Here is a 16,431-nt window from a genome sequence, read left to right on the forward strand (position 1 = left end):
ATTCAGAGAAAAATTTCACATTGGGATTTGTGTCTGTTCAAACTACTGTGTAGTTTAATTTTGAAAACATGGCCACAACACTGGCCAGTCTTAGCAGGGGAAGACTCTTGGTAAGTTACAGTTGACGTGCAGGGGCAATTTTAAATACACGTATGTGCAATGAGGTATCTACTGTTAAATGAACATTTCTGAGTCATTAACTGCTCATGGCTAGGGAACAAACTTCACAAAATACAGATAATTCCACCTTATCTTCTCAAACAAATTTTATTCATATTCTGCTCTAACAAATATAGTATGAAGGCAACAGTTGTTTAAGTTTTTTAGTGTATGGCACACATGAAAAGAAACAAACGTATTTAGAAGCAGTCCAGTATTTAAATGCTGGTTTAACAAAAGAGGCACATATTATTCTATTTAGCAGTTTATACCAGATCTCAGAAGACGTTATTTTTCCCTTGCAAGCAACAGACTACATTTATTTGCATTAAGTAAAAACATATCTTGATCAAGAAAATTACTTTTTTTCTGATTTTCCTTTATATCACAAATGTCAGGGTAAGGCAAATCCTTAATGAATCATATGATAAAAACCCTATTCCCCAAGAAAATATATTGAACATATTCTGCTAACTTTGTTATTTGTCAAAGCAAAGCCGACATGCACCACATACAGAGAAATGTCATTTCAAATCAACTGCATCAAGCAGAACTGTATTAATTCACAAAGAGGCTTTTCAGTGTTTCATAGAAAGATGTACAATTAGCTGCGATGACTAACAGGTGACCCAGTATCATAGACCGTGTTTTGGACACCGCCTTTGTAAGCTTTTACGAAAGAAGGCTTGTCCATCGTCTGAATAGTTACCAGCTAGAGGACACATCCTTTGTCTCTCCTAAAACAAGTACCTTTTTAATTAGATCTATTATGTGGAAAGCCTACCTTGGTCCCACTCTCCCTCCTGTAAACCTTCGTACCACCTAGCCTGGCTGGATTGTGGTTGGAAACTGACATACAGAATTCATGTTCTGGAGAATTCAATCAGCCTTTCAAACTTTCCATTGTACAGTCTGTGCAATGACAGCACCAGTGAAATAATGGTTTCCTGTGTCGTGGGTGTCTTCGATCTGGCCAAGAGCTAGATTTTTAATATTCTACTATTGAAATGGAAATTCACTTCATTATTTGTCCTAAAGCATAAAATCTTACTGCCAAATAGCAACCCAAAATCATAATGAGGCAAAAATGAAAACACAATCTAATCATAAAGTCAAGTGTAAACAAATTCAAGAGTGGGACTGATCATACTTACTCCTCACTCAGTTTCCTGGATACAGAGCTGACTTTCTTTTTCTATAGTTTTCAGGCAGAGCCCTCCCTCCTCTCATTCCTACCCCACCCACATTGAAAATGAATGAATGGCTATCATTGATGTCAAAGGCAACACCAGGACTGAAGTAATTCTGATCCCTACTGTTCCTACCAGAGACATTAGGTCTCTTTCATCTTTGTCCATTAAAGAAAATCTCCATCCTTCCTGCCTCCTCTTGTACTTTTCAACTTAACTCATTATTGAGCACGAGTAGCACTAATGCTTAGGAGTCATAGGAAAATGTGCTCCCAGAAGATTGTGCTTGTCAAGTACTTCACAAGAATGATGGCGACTTTCAGTTAAGTTATAACGATGACATGAGGGCTTCCCTGGTGGGGCAGTGGTTGAGAGTCCGCCTGCTGATGCAGGGGACACGGGTTCGTGCCCTGGTCCAGGAAGATTCCACATGCCGCAGAGTGGCCAGGCCCGTGAGCCATGGCCGCTCAGCCTGCGCGTCCGGAGCCTGTGCTCCGCAACGGGAGACGCCACAACAGTGAGAGGCCCGCGTACCACAAAAAAAAAAAAAAAAAAAGATGACATGAAATCTAGAAACTGTCAGTATTCCCATGGCATCATTTCCTGGATTATTGAAAACGAGGCTTTTCCTTGTTTTTCTACAAAGCGATGTCTAATGGCAGTAGAGGACATAACAGTTTCTGTATCAAACCGTGGAATAATGGCAGAAGGGGAAATTAGCATGTTCTGAAATCACGAGGTCACTTAAATATTGTTGCTGCTAGGTTGATGAGCAGCTTAAAAAACTGAGGGTGTTAAAACATATTACACAGGTAGAAATACAACTTGTTAATTATTCCAATAGACCAAATAAGCCATCCAGAGAGGCAACTTATTCCAATAGACCAAATAAGCCATCCAGGGAGGCAACAAATTCAGAAAGGCCAAAACAAAATTCATAGGAAGATAAGGTGAATTTTCTTTAGAGGAAAGAGCAAAACTGAAGAACTCCATGGAATATTTAGAAAGCAGAACACCCTTCTATTGTAGAAACGCTCGCCATTGCTTTTCTCCCTCTACAAAGAAAAAATACGCAGCTAACTTACTTATAGTTCTAAAGCCCTTATAAGGAAGGTGGATTTAAGACGATATGGAAGAAATAGTGCGAGTTGCCACAGAAACAAACAGATTGGTCTTAGAGCCGGGGAGGCTGTGGGAAGCAGGTGTCTTGCGTCCTGAGGCTTCTGTCCACGTTGGCCCTAGGATAGACATCTGTGACAACTTCTAACTTCCTCCTGGGCCCTTCACCCCTCATGCCCACCGTATCACTGACATCTTGGCTTATTAGTACTGCTCCTCTCCTTCAGTGTGCGCTGGGAGAGGGGACTAGCCATCAAGTTAGTCTTGGACTCAGCATGAACAAAAACACAGCATGTAAAAGCAAACCAGCAAGCCAGAACTACAAGCAAGACCTCTAATCGCCTCTAACTTCAAATGAGAATCTGTTCTGTGGGTCATCAGTCCCTGGGTGAAGACAAGACGTTCTTTTATGAGAAGCATATCTATAAAGAGAGATTTCAAGTGGAACTTTTCATATTCATAGGCGGATGCTTGGATCCTAAATGCAGCAGCCCCCTGTCTCTTAACTAAAATGCCTAGAGAAGTACCACCCCATACAATTGTGTCACAAGGAGTTACATACATCTCCCAGGGGGGCTCCATGTGACGCACCCAGTAAAGACCTCCTGAACCAGGTGAGCTCTGCTGAAAGTCGGTGTCAGAGAAGAACTCACCTGCCATCCTGCTACCAAGGAAGACCCGACAGCAGCCAGGGCCCACCTTCCTTGTGATGCCTCCACGCTCTGCTCCAGATTAAACTCTACTTCCAGAATCCTCCTGACAACCACACGGAACAACACTGTACCTTGGGAATCCCGGAATAAAACACCGTTTTTAACTCATCGTCCTGACCTTTTTCCAAGTGATTTCTGATGGTTTTGCCCATTTTCTGTCCTGCCTCCTTCATCCATGGATTCTAATACAGGGTTTGATGGTTCCTGAAATGCAGCCTGCAGCTTACCAAACAGTCACCTTCCTTCTCTTTCTTGGAAGAAACCACTGTACCAACCAGCTTTGTGAAATAACTGAGAAAGCAGACAGGAGCCAGGATACACATGTATGTCACACGTGCCACTGGGACCCTGGGGCAGAGTCGTGAGAGAAAAGACAGAAATGACAGGAATAGTGCCTGAAAGATGCATTCACGTGGGTCCCCCCACCAAATAAAACTTTTTTTTTTTTCCTTTTTTTCTTTCTCTTTCTGCCGGTGAACAGAACAAAATGCGGCTGGAGAAATTAGAGCAAAGGATTCCCCATCCTTCCGTGGGACTTGCCTCCCCCCCCTCCCCCACAGGGCACGCAGGTGTCTTTTTCCACCACCACCACCACCCCCCCCGCCCCCCGGGGCCCGGGAGGCCTGCAATGCTGAGGACTGTCATTTACTTCCATTTCTTTGTTCCTTTGCTTCATCTTGTGCCCCTGCCGAAGATAAGGAGAAACCATTTGTTAGATTAAAGATATCTTCATAGGTTGAGCAAGGAATATCTTTTTCATACAGCCATTTAAATGCTTCTCACCCCTCAAATGTGCCTAGAAAGATCTTCTTTGACTATCCAAGAGCTTTGGATATCTGAGCTGTAATTGCAGGCAGGGGATAAATCACTGCTAATAAATGTACGCGACATTGACAACTTGCTTGGCTGATGGGGGTGATTAACTCAACTCTTCAAGGTATTCTTTGAGAAACCTAATCTTGAACCAATGTGTCCTCCCTTCTCAGCCCTTTCATGTGCTCCAGTTTCCAGGGCTCATCATAGAAACAATAATAATTTACATGACGCTGATTTGCAAAAGTCATTGATTGTCATCCCACCACTTTGAGATCTTATTAAGTAGGCATCTGCCGTGTTCTCCACGTGTGAAAGAACTCTAAGAAGATACCCTGCCTTAGAAGAACCTATAGGGAAATGCATAGATCTTAAGTATACTTCAAACTGTTTTGAAAAATGCATTTAACCCACATCATTCCCATTGGCCCAGAAAGGTCCCTTTTCAATTATTAACCGTATAACTGATCTGATTTCTATCACCATAAATTACATCTCTTCAAGGAAGAATTGGAGAGATGATCTCTGAGCTAACTTTCTATTCTAGTGTCCTATGAATCTTAAAAAAAAATCCTTTCAGGTGTGTGTGTGTATAGAAAAGCGATATCATGCTCATTGTAGATAATATTTAAAATACCCCAAAGTAGACAAGCAAGGATCCTGCGTAATGCCTCTATTGACAATAACTTCTGTAGTTAATATTATGGAGCATTTCCTTATATTATTTTTCCATATCTTTCATATGTATATACACAATCATACATTTTAATTTTAACAATTAAAATTGTAAACAGGAAGAACATTACAGACAACCTTAAGACATATCTAGACTATGTTCACTATCCAGATTTAATATGTGTTAATATTTTTCAAATTTCCTTGTGATCTTTATTTGACTTTAAAAAAATAAAACATTGTGGGTAATTAAAGTATTTACAGATAAATTAAAACTATTTCTCTTCCTTCCCAGAGACTACTGAATCCTGATATTAGTGTGAATCAACAACATGCATGTTTTTACACTTTTACACACATAATGTATTTCCAAATACAGACACAGTGGGAAGTATGTAGTGTCATCTTGTGTATTGTAAAATGTACGAAAATAGTAATTTGTCTTACTCTGTTTTTAACCATTCGTCAATTATTATTGTTATAAATTTATAATCAATATATATTTTGATGTTCCTTTGTGTTTACCATTTTTCTTGGCTTGCAGTTGTTTCCTGCACACTACTCTTCCTCTGGGCTCAATTTTCTTCTTACTGTTGTGCCTCCTTTAGTAGCTTTTAGAGAAAACGTATGTGAGTAGCAAGTTTTTTTCCTGAAAATGGGATATCATTTTCTTTTTTAATTAATTAAATTGTTTTGGCTGTGTTGGGTCTTTGTTTCTGTGTGAGGGCTTTCTCTAGTTGAGGCGAGCGGGGGCCACTCTTCATCGTGGTGCACGGGCCTCTCACTGTTGCAGCCTCTCTTGTTGTGGAGCACAGGCTCGAGACGTGCAGGCTCAGTAGTTGTGGCTCACGGGCCTAGTTGCTCCGCGGCATGTGGGATCTTCCCAGACCAGGGCTCGAACCTGTGTCCCCTGCATTGGCAGGCAGATTCTCAAGCACTGCGCCACCAGGAAAGCCCCTCATTTTCTTAAATGATAGTGAAACTAGTGAAGAACTCTATGTTGACAATTATTTTAATCCATGTTTTGAAGACTCAGAATTATTCCATTATCTTCTGACCTAAATTCTTGATCTTGGGAAGCTTGTTGTCTGTGCAATACCTATTTATTTATGGTTAACTCTCCTTTCCCTCTAATTGTTTTAATTTTTTTCTCATTGGTGTTCTTGTAGTGCATAAGTGTGAATTTATTTTAAATATGTCCTCCTTGTAACTTATTATTCTTCTTTTAACTTAAAATTTATTACTTTCATCAATTCTTTTTAAAGGAACTCCTTTATTTTATTTATTTATTTATTCATTCCTGGCTGCGCTGTGTCTCCGTTTCTGCGCTAGGGCTTTCTCTAGTTGCGGCGAGCGGGGGCCACTCTTCATCGTGGTGAGTGGGCCTCTTACTGTCACGGCCTCTCCTGTTGTGGAGCACAGGCTCCAGACACGCAGGCTCAGTACTTGTGGCTCACGGACCCAGTTGCTCCGTGGCATGTGGGATCCTCCCACACCAGGGCTCAAACCCACGTCCTCTACACTGGCAGGCAGACTCTCAACCACTGTGCCACCAGGGAAGCCCCTATTAATTTCATCAATTCTGATAAATCCTTGCCAGTATCTTTCAAATACTATCAACCAGCTCCTTTTAGAGCTCTTGTTGAATACAAAATTGTCTTGGTTATTCTCCTTCTATCCCTTATGTCTCCTCATGTGTCATTTACATTACTATATATTTACTTGCTTCCTCCAAATTGTTAATTTTTCATAGTTTGCTTTTTTCTTACAGTTTTATATCTACTTTTTATCTTTTGCTGTCATTTAAATGTATATAGTTTATAAAATCTTCAAAACATTCTACTCTCAAGTTCTCATCATGCTAATCATCCTGTAATCTTATCCGCTAACTCTCACTCACGATGGATCATTTCCTTTTGTGTTTTGTAAGTCTTAAAATTGTAAACTCACCTTCAGAAATTTAATTCTTCTGTAGGAATTCCAAGGGATAGTTTTACATTTCCATTTGCTAACTCTCCCAGGGATAACACTGGTCTATAATCTAATATTAGATTAATTTTTCAGTTTGTGTATTAACATATGACTTTGGATGGCATAAATTTGTGTTTCAAACGCATGGTGCATATATGTTTTCTACTTAGTATGGGAGTCTTTTTCTTTCCCCATGCAGCACCCTGGGCAGGCTCAAGTCTCCTTGTTAATTTCTTGAGCTGGGTTATGACTGACTTATGTAGAGCTATCAATTTCAGCTCCTTACCTTGAGTGACCCAAGGTCCCAGGTGGGCATTAAAACCCAAGTCTCTAGCCTTAGAGCCTATCTCTGCACCAGCAACCAAACTGCAGCCCTTGGGGCTGCTGGATCTTCAGCTCACTAGATTATTGCTTTGGTGTTCAAATTCCTCTTCACTTCTGACACCTTAGCTTTCATGTCAGCTGAGCTATATGTTTTAAAATATTTTTGTTATAGTTTATCTCTCATTTCTAAGCATTTGTATTGAGAGGGGTTCTGCATTTTTTCCCCCACCTTTTCAGTCACCTATTGCTACAAAACAAGCCACTCCAAAACATAGTGGCCCCAAAACTCATGATTTATTGTTTCTAATGATTCTGTAATCTGGCTTGGGCTCAGCCTGGCAGTTCATCTGCTCCAGGTGTCATCCACTGGGGCCGGAACATCCAAAATGCCCTCTCACTTCCCAGAATCTCTCTCCATGTGGCCTTCTTCATTCTATAGCACAGCTTGAACTCCTTACAGGGTGGATGGATTCCAAGAGTACAAAAATGGAAGTTACAAGGCCTCCTAAAGCCCAACCTGGAAGCCACGCTTGGCCAGCCATGTTCCTCTAGAATCAAAAGTTCAGATTCTATAACCATCTTTACATGCCCTCAAATACTTGTTAAATTATTTTTCAATTTGCACAGTGTTCTATTGATTCATTGAACTGTTCTCCCATTGTCATTTATGATAGCCCTGATTTTTTACAATTATAAATTACACAACACTAAACATTCTTGTGTTATGTCTTTGAACTCTAATTCTATTTCCATTTCATGGTATTTCTTTAATTTCCCTGGAGGTATGATGCACAGATCGAAAGGTTCTTTCTTCCTGTTGAACTACCAATAATGTCTACAAACCCAGCTGTGGAAGTATTTCTATGGGAACTGATGACATTCCTTAGGTCATACTGTTCGTTATGACAATTGTGTTCAGAAATGCACTACTGTTTAGGGAGCAGTACGGTATCATCAAAGAATTTTGTCCTGGAAGTATTTGAACTTCCATTGATCAGCTAAGTGTCCCTGTGCAAGTCACTTCTCCTTCCTGGAGGTGAGGGACTGCAGCAAAGAGGTAAGGGAGGAGCCATGATACATGGTTTTGCAATAAAGTTAAACTAATTTTGAACTTTAAGTTTTGACAACTTATTCATTTGGGTAAAGGTATGTAGATGGATTCATGTTTATCGTCAAGGAAAATATTTTGACATTGACCAAGGAAAACATTTATTTTGGTGCTGCATCTAGATATTGATCACACAGAAAAATAATAGTGTCTGTAAGAAAAAAATCTAGATAAGTCTATAGTTTGTTGGCAGCAAAAGGGCAAAAGGTAAGGCAATACTGAAGAACTTGCATTTAAATTGTTCAGGTTTAATCTCACTTCATTACTTCTTAATGTAAACTTCTCTACTGTGTCATTTCTGCAGCTTAACAGGATAATCTTAAATACATAAACAAGGTTAAAGAAATGTTTTATAAGACCATGTTTGTATAAGTTTATATTTTTTAGCCGTCCTATGCTATACATGTATTGCACAAATGCTATTATATTTAGTTTTAAATGATGTTTAAAACCGTGATAGGAAGACAGCTGCCTGCTTTCACATGTTCTCAAACTTCAGTCGGCCACAATGCTGGAGCTTGAGCAATGTGTCTGCCATGATGCTGGTGCAACATGGCCTTCTGGGAGAGTGCAGAGGCCTACTGAGAAGAGGCAGGGAAGATGAAGGGAGGTGTGAATGAAAAATGGTGCCTGCCTACACTGCCACCCTGATGGTGAGCCCTGAGGAGGCTCAGGATGAGAAAGAACAGGATACAGGATACAGAAGATAATGACCTCATGCTGTGTAGCCATGCGCATTGGGAAACCCACTCATCTTAGCTAAGGCTTGCTCTGCTGGGGACACGAATAAGAACTGGCCATTCCACCATCTGAGCACTGTGGTGGTCTTATACCACTAGAGGGAAAACCTAAGACATGTAAGAGAAGCTGAAACAGCTCTGGGGCAAAACCTAGAGGAGTTCAGCTCACAAGCGGCACATTGCCCACCACACGGTCATCGCTAGTGATTTTATTTTGACAAACCAACCTCTGAATGGGGAATAAACCTTTCAAAACAAAAAGCAAAAGGAACAACAGATTATGAGCCTCCAACTAATACCCTAGCCAGGTTTATATACCTACAAAACTGACTGATTTACCTGGGAATATCGTGCTCTGATAATGACTAAGAATGGGGCTCTTTTATTGCATATTCAGTTAAGCCTGCTTGATTAAAAAAAAACACATCTTTTCAGAATTCTGACCTTAAAGAAACAAAAGCCCTTCTAGGGGTAACTTGCATTTCTCTTCCTCTGTCTTTGAAATGTAAATGTTCTACCTGTTCTTCTTTAGGCATTTGTGTGTGTGTGTGTGTGTGTGTGTGTGTGTGTGTGTGTGTGGTCTCTAACAACCAAAAGGTACACATATGGTATACATTTGTCATCCAATTGGATAGACTGCGGTCCTGAGCCGTCTTTTTTTTTCTGGCTATGCGAACTCTCAGGGGCTTTTTGCCATCTATACCTTTGGTGCATTAGCTTGTACAACGAAGGCCTTTACTTTCTTAAACTACTTTGAAGAGTAAACTTTCTGGATCTTGTTTAGGTGGCATCTTTTGCATTTCTTCTGGGGAAGCCTCTTGTATCTTATTGGTTTGAGTCACTATTAAGATATAGCTCATTAATGGCCAGATGATGGTTCCTTTAAATTGGACTTCTGAATTGGTAAATTTTTAGAATGCTCTCATTATAAACAGCGGTTTTATTGGTACTTATTAAAAAAGAAGGAAATTAAAGGGTGGAAAATATATCTAATGGTTAGTTTAAAAAAAAAAAGAAAAATCAGCTTGTGAACCTTTGCTTAATTATATTGTGGGATAGACATGTTTCACTGGGGAATGCTTCCCCTGCTTGGTATTATAAGACAGGGCATATAGATCTGCCTCTCAGGAAATATTAATTAAACATACTAACGGAAACCAATAAGGCTACCTGAACTTTATAAAGTAAAAACTGAGAACTAATATTCAAGGGCTAATAATAATAAAATTAGTGATTTTGCTCTGGGTTTTAACTTGCGCACTCAGAAAGAGGGCCTTGTTGAAGGTCTTATGCAAGTTTTTAAAGGCATGATAAATTAAACCCTAAAGTCCTAGAACATAGAACTCTTAAATTTCAGTTCAATTGGCAATATTCTCACTGAAAAGCAAATTAAATTAAATATAGCTGGGCAAATCAACTTTTTAATATCATTTAGGTGACCAGTTCTTTGGGGAATTAAAAGCAACTGTCTTTGCCTTGCATTAAATCTCTACAAATCAGAAATGTAAATACAGCCCACAATGACCTGAGACTGAACCTAATCAGCTCAACCAACTAGAATTGGAAACCAAAAGCAAAAAAGGGGCAAAAGTGGCCCTTTTAAACTCCAACTGTTACTGAATGCAAGTTTGTGAACCTGGCACACAGTGAGGCCAAACAAACAAAAACGTCAGAGTTTGGAGCAGAGAGGTTTATTGCAGGGCCAAGCAAGGAAAATGGGTGGCTCATGCCCAAAAACTCTGAACTCCCCAATGGTTTTTGTGGAGAAGTTTTTAATAGGCAAAATGTGGGGTGAGGGCTACAGGGTGTGTGACTTTCTTCCAATTGGTTGGTGGTGAGGTAACAGGGCGGTGCTCCAGGAATCTTGTGCTCAGCCTGAAATTACCATCTTCCACCTGGGTGGGGGCCTTAGTTCCTGCAGAAGAAACTCAAAGGTATTGTTATGTATATCCCTTGAAGGAGGAAGCAGAATCCTGCTTTAATCTCTGCACTATTGTTTCTTGACTGCTCCTCCTTTGTTTCTGCATTGCCTCACTTCCCCGATGAGCAGCTGTTTGAATCTGCCCTTTATAACAAAGGGAAAGGGTCAAGGGAGGCTGAATGAAGCTTATTTCCTACAAATAAGAAATGGGGGACATGGAAAGGATTTGTACCCAGGAAGGCCCCACGAGTCCTGCTCAGTTTCAAAACTGCTGGGAAGGCTCTCTCAGCCAAAATCTAATTCCTAGCCTCCTTAAGGGTTTATCAAGAATAAATACAAATCTGAAAGCCTTTTCCATAAATAGTAAAGCCTTAATCATCTGAACAAGCAACTTTAATTTATTCCAGTTGTTCTTTATAAAGTAGTAAGCTTATATTGTATTCTTTAATTCATAACTAAATTTTTAAAGTGAGGCTATGACATCTCCAGTTTTGTCTGGTTATACGTCTGTGTACATGTTATACATATGAGATGTGTCTACCTCTGGAAAATATCAAAATTAAACTTATAAAAGAGCTCTATTTAATTGACTTAAAAGTAAGTGCTTACAAACTAAATATTTCTAAATATGAAAGAAACTACCCAGCATGAATTTCAGGTTCACATGATCTAGAAAGTGTTCAATATTAAATTAACATGTGGTATTAAAGCTAGCTTAAGCTTGCTGGTTTATTGTACCTAGGCTTACTGAAGGTCAATGCATGTTATTTCTGTTACACAGTTTGTCAACAACAACAAAAAATTAACTTGGTATGATGAAATTCTTATAAGGAGATTAAATAAGAGTTTTGGGGTGAACTCTTTAGAAATAATTATGTTTTAGGAATGTCTACTTGAAAATAATCTCTCCAAATATCTGGTAACTTGAAACTTTAGAATTGTGCTAAATTAAGTTAAAGGATGAGAGTTTGTTGAATAGCTAGGTCATTCCCAAATAAAATAAGATACTGAAAAAATGACTGAACCTTGGCTTCCCTTTAGAGAGTAACTAAAGGTGTTTAGAAGTATTAATAAATGTTTGATGCCACACTGGCATATTTTTATAAGAAAGCACATGTTTTTAGAAATTATTATTGGTATTTATGTTTGCCATATAGAGTGCTAATGTAGAAGACAGTTCATAATTGCTTACTTCTTAGTTTTCACTAGAAATTAAGGTTTTTAAGAGTTGAGGATTCTAAGCATGTAATTAAAGCTAATAGAAATAATAAAGGAACCATTTCAGTAGGAAAGTAAGATGTGTGTTGTGAACAAAAGAAGGTATGAAAAATGGAATTGCATTTTGTTAAGGGAAAAGAAAGTAATTTTGTCCTAGAGCTGGTTGTTTCTAGATGTGGGGAAAATTAAGGGGCAAAATAATATGCATACAGAAAGGGGTGGAAAAGGAACCCTGAGAATAGAGTTTTGTTCATGGTCAGGATTGGCTGAATTAATTAAGTAGATGGATGGATTTTCTTGTTAAAAGTAAGCTGGTACAAGACTGGAGTTTCACTTTCTCTCTCTGTTAAGAAAACAAAGTTTTCTTGAAGTGCTGCTTTGCTAGCAGATTGTGTGAGCTCCTGTGCCTTTAAGTGACCTGTATTTACTTTTGAAATCTTTTGTCACTTTGGTTAAGTGAACAAGCTGTCATCCTATTTGACCAAGTGTTTTAAAACTTTTGACCTCCAGCTAACTTTGAAATGCTTCAGAGGGCCCCTAAGGAATCTCAGAGAAGAATATCAAACTGATTGGGCCTATGGTAAGTTAAATTACTTGAGAAACATTGTCAAGTAATTAGAGATGAACCTTAGGTTATATTTTATGGATAAATGTCATTAGTATAGATATCCCAAAACGTATATGAAATTCCTAAAAATCTGATATGCCCTGGTATAATGTTATCAGTCATAATTCTAGTTATTATCTTAAAAATGTTGTTATGTCACAGAAATATCCGAGTTTCTTGTCAATTGCATTGTAATCATATCTTTAACCATGTCATTTTAAGTCTTGTTGTTTATAGACAATCATTGTTTTACTCTGATAATTTTATAAAATGAACTGCAAGAAAATTCATAGGAAGGATTTTTAACAAATATAAGTTTCTGATAACTTTTAGATCATACTGCTGAACTGCACAAGAAATTACAAAACTCTAATGGAAAACCTGAAGACTTCATCCAGCTCATCAGGCATTAATATTACTATCTCTCAAATTTCTTTGCTAGTGATACACAGAATACAAAAGGAATAGTTTGACAAGTTACAATCAGTTCAGTTTGGGATACATTGAGTATGACTCTGAAACTCCAAGAAGAGTCCTAGATATAGAATTAAGTTGATTTTTTTCATACAAAATTATCTACTACAATATATTGATTGATCAATATAATGCCAACTTATAATAACACCAAGTTCTCATTATATGTGGGTCATTTCTTGAGCACTCTGAACTATTACACTGACATACAGTACTTGCCCACTCCCATGACAACATTACACTAGTTTTATTTTAAAAGTCTTGTTACTGCATAAATAAGTCTCCACACCTTATCACTACCACATCTTCTTCCTCTTCAAAATTGTCTTGGCTGTTTTCGTTCTTTTTTTTTTTATACAGCAGGTTCTTATTAGTCATCAATTTCATACACATCAGTGTATACATGTCAATCCCAATTGCACAATTTGTCACACCCCCACCCCCTGCAGCTTTCCCCCTTTGGTGTCCATACACTTGTTCTCTACATCTGTGTCTCAATTTCTGCCCTGCAAACTGGTTCATCTGTACCATTTTTCTAGGTTCCACATATATGCATTAATATACGATATTTGTTTTTCTCTTTCTAACTTACTTCACTCTGTGTGACAGTCTCTAGGTCCATCCACGGCTCAACAAATGACCCAATTTCATTCCTTCCTATGGCTGAGTAATATTCCATTGTATATATGTACCACATCTTCTTTAACCATTCATCTGTCGATGGGCATTTAGGTTGCTTCCATGACCTGGCTATGGTAAATAGTGCTGCAATGAACATTGGGGTGCATGTGTCTTTTTGAAATATAGTTTTTTCTGGGTATATGCCTAGTAGTGGGATTGCTGGATCATATGGTAATTCTATTTTTAGTTTTTTAAGGAACCTCCATACTGTTCTCCACAGTGGCTGTATCAATTTACATTCCCACCAACAGTGCAAGAGTGTTCCCTTTCCTCCACACCCTCACCAGCATTTGTTGTTTGTAGATTTTCTGATGATGCCCATTCTAACTGGTGTGAGGTGATACCTCACTGTAGTTCTGATTTGCATTTCTCTAATAATTAGTGATGTTGAGCAGCTTTTCATGTGCTTCTTGGCCATCTGTATGTCTTCTTTGGAGAAATGTCTATTTAGGTCTTCTGCCCATTTTTGGATCGGGTTGTTTTTTTAATATTGAGCTGCATGAGCTGTTTATATATTTTGGAGATTAATCCTTTGTCCGTTGATTCACTTGCAAATATTTTCTCCCATTCTGAGGGTTGTCTTTTTGTCTTGTTTATGGTTTCCTTTGCTGTGCAAAAGCTTGGAAGTTTCATTAGGTCCCATTTGTTTATTTTTGTTTTTATTTCCATTACTCTAGGAGATGGGTCAAAAAAGACCTTGCTGTGATTTATGTCAAAGAGTGTTCTTCCTGTGTTTTCCTCTAAGAATTTTATAGTGTCTGGTCTTACATTTAGATCTCTAATCCATTTTGAGTTTATTTTTGTGTATGGTGTTAGGGAGTGTTCTAATTTCATTCTTTTACATGTAGCTGTCCAGTTTTCCCAGCACCACTTATTGAAGAGATTGTCTTTTCTCCACTGTATATCCTTGCCTCCTTTGTCATAGATGAGTTGACCACAGGTGCATGGGTTTATCTCTGGCTTTCTATCTTGTTCCATTGATCTATGTTTCGTTTTTGTGCCAGTACCATATTGTCTTCATTACTGTAGCTTTGTAGTATAGTCTGAAGTCAAGGAGTCTGATTCCTCCATCTCTGTTATTTTCCCTCCAGACTGCTTTGGCTATTCAGGGTCTTTTGTGTCTCCATACAAATTTTAAGATTTTTTGTTCTAGTTCCGTAAAAAATGCCATTGGTAATTTGATAGGGATTGCATTGAATCTGTAGATTGCTTTGGGTAGTATAGTCATTTGCACAATGTTGATTCTTCCAATCCAAGAACATAGTATATCTCTCCATCTGTTGGTATCATCTTTAATTTCTTTCAGCAGTGTCTTAGAGTTTTCTGCATACAGGTCTTTTGTCTCCCTAGGTAGGTTTATTCCTAGGTATTTTACTGTTTTTGTTGCAATGGTAAATGGGAGTGTTTCCTTAATTTCTCTTTCAGATTCTTCATTATTAGTGTATAGGAATGCAAGAGATTTCTGTGCATTAATTTTGTATCCTGCAACTTTACCAAATTCATTGATTAGCTCTAGTAGTTTTCTGTGGCATCTTTAGGATTCTCTATGTACAGAATCATGTCATCTGCAAACAGTGACAGTTTTACTTCTTCTTTTCCAATTTGTATTCCTTTTATTTCTTTTTCTTCTCTGCTTGCCATGGCTACGACTTCCAAAACTATGCTGAATAATAGTGGTGAGAGTGGACATCCTTGTCTTGTTCCTGATCTTAGAGGAAATGCTTTCAGTTTTTCACAATTGAGAATGATGTTTGCTGTGGGTTTGTCTTATATGGCCTTTATTATGTTGAGGTAGGTACCCTCTATGCCCACTTTCTGGAGAGTTTGTATGATAAATGGGTGTTGAATTTTGTCAAATGCTTTCTCTGCATCTATTGAGATGATCATATGGTTTTTATTCTTCAACTTGTTAATATGGTGTATCACATTGATTTATTTGTGTATGTTGAAGAATCCTTGCGTCCCTGGGATAAATCCCACTTGATCATGCTGTATGATCCTTTCAATGTGTTGCTGGATTCTGTTTGCTAGTATTTTGTTGAGGATTTTTGCATCTATATTCATCAGTGATATTGGTCTGTAATTTTTTTTTGTAGTATCTATGTCTGGTTTTGGTATCAGAGTGATGGTGGCCTCATAGAATGAGTTTGGGAGTGTTCCTTCCTCTGCAATTTTTTGGAAGAGTTAAGAAGGATGGGTGTTAGCTCTTCTCTAAATGTTTGATAGAATTCACCTGTGAAGCCATCTGGTCCTGGACTTTTGTTCCTTGGAACCTTTTTAATCCCAGTTTCAATTTCATTACTTGTGATTGGTCTGTTCATATTTTCTGTTTCTTGCTGGTTCAGTCTTGGAAGGTTATACCTTTCTAAGAATTTGTCCATTTCTTCCAGGTTGTCCATTTTATTGGCATAGAGTTGCTTGTAGTAGTCTCTCAGGATGCTTTGTATTTCTGCAGTAACTTCTCCTTTTCCATTTCTAATTTTATTGATTTCTCTCCCGCTTTTTCTTGATGAGTCTGGCTAATGGTTTATAAATTTTGTTTATCTTCTCAAAGAACCAGATTTTAGTTTTATTGATCTTTGCTATTGTTTCTATTTCATTTATTTCTGCTCTGATCTTTATGATTTTTTTCCTTCTGCTAACTTTGGGTTTTGTTTGTTCTTTTTCTAGCTCCTTTAGGTGTAAGGTTAGATTGTTTGAGATTTTTCCTGTTTCTTG

General features: G+C 38.3%; 1 protein-coding gene across 2 annotated transcripts in view; it reads right to left on the minus strand.

Moving 5' to 3' along the window:
• Positions 1-249: 249 nt before the first annotated feature.
• Positions 250-16,431, minus strand: part of MACROD2 (mono-ADP ribosylhydrolase 2) — a 2,000,643-nt gene continuing 1,984,461 nt past the window's right edge. For both annotated transcript variants that reach the window (XM_073792642.1, XM_033840110.2), the window contains one exon: positions 250-3,866. The gene's annotated coding sequence lies outside the window, so the exon portion shown is untranslated. The remainder of the gene's footprint in view (positions 3,867-16,431) is intronic.

Source organism: Tursiops truncatus, chromosome 15, assembly GCF_011762595.2.
Source record: "Tursiops truncatus isolate mTurTru1 chromosome 15, mTurTru1.mat.Y, whole genome shotgun sequence".
In the NCBI taxonomy this organism is placed as follows: Eukaryota; Metazoa; Chordata; class Mammalia; order Artiodactyla; family Delphinidae; genus Tursiops; species Tursiops truncatus.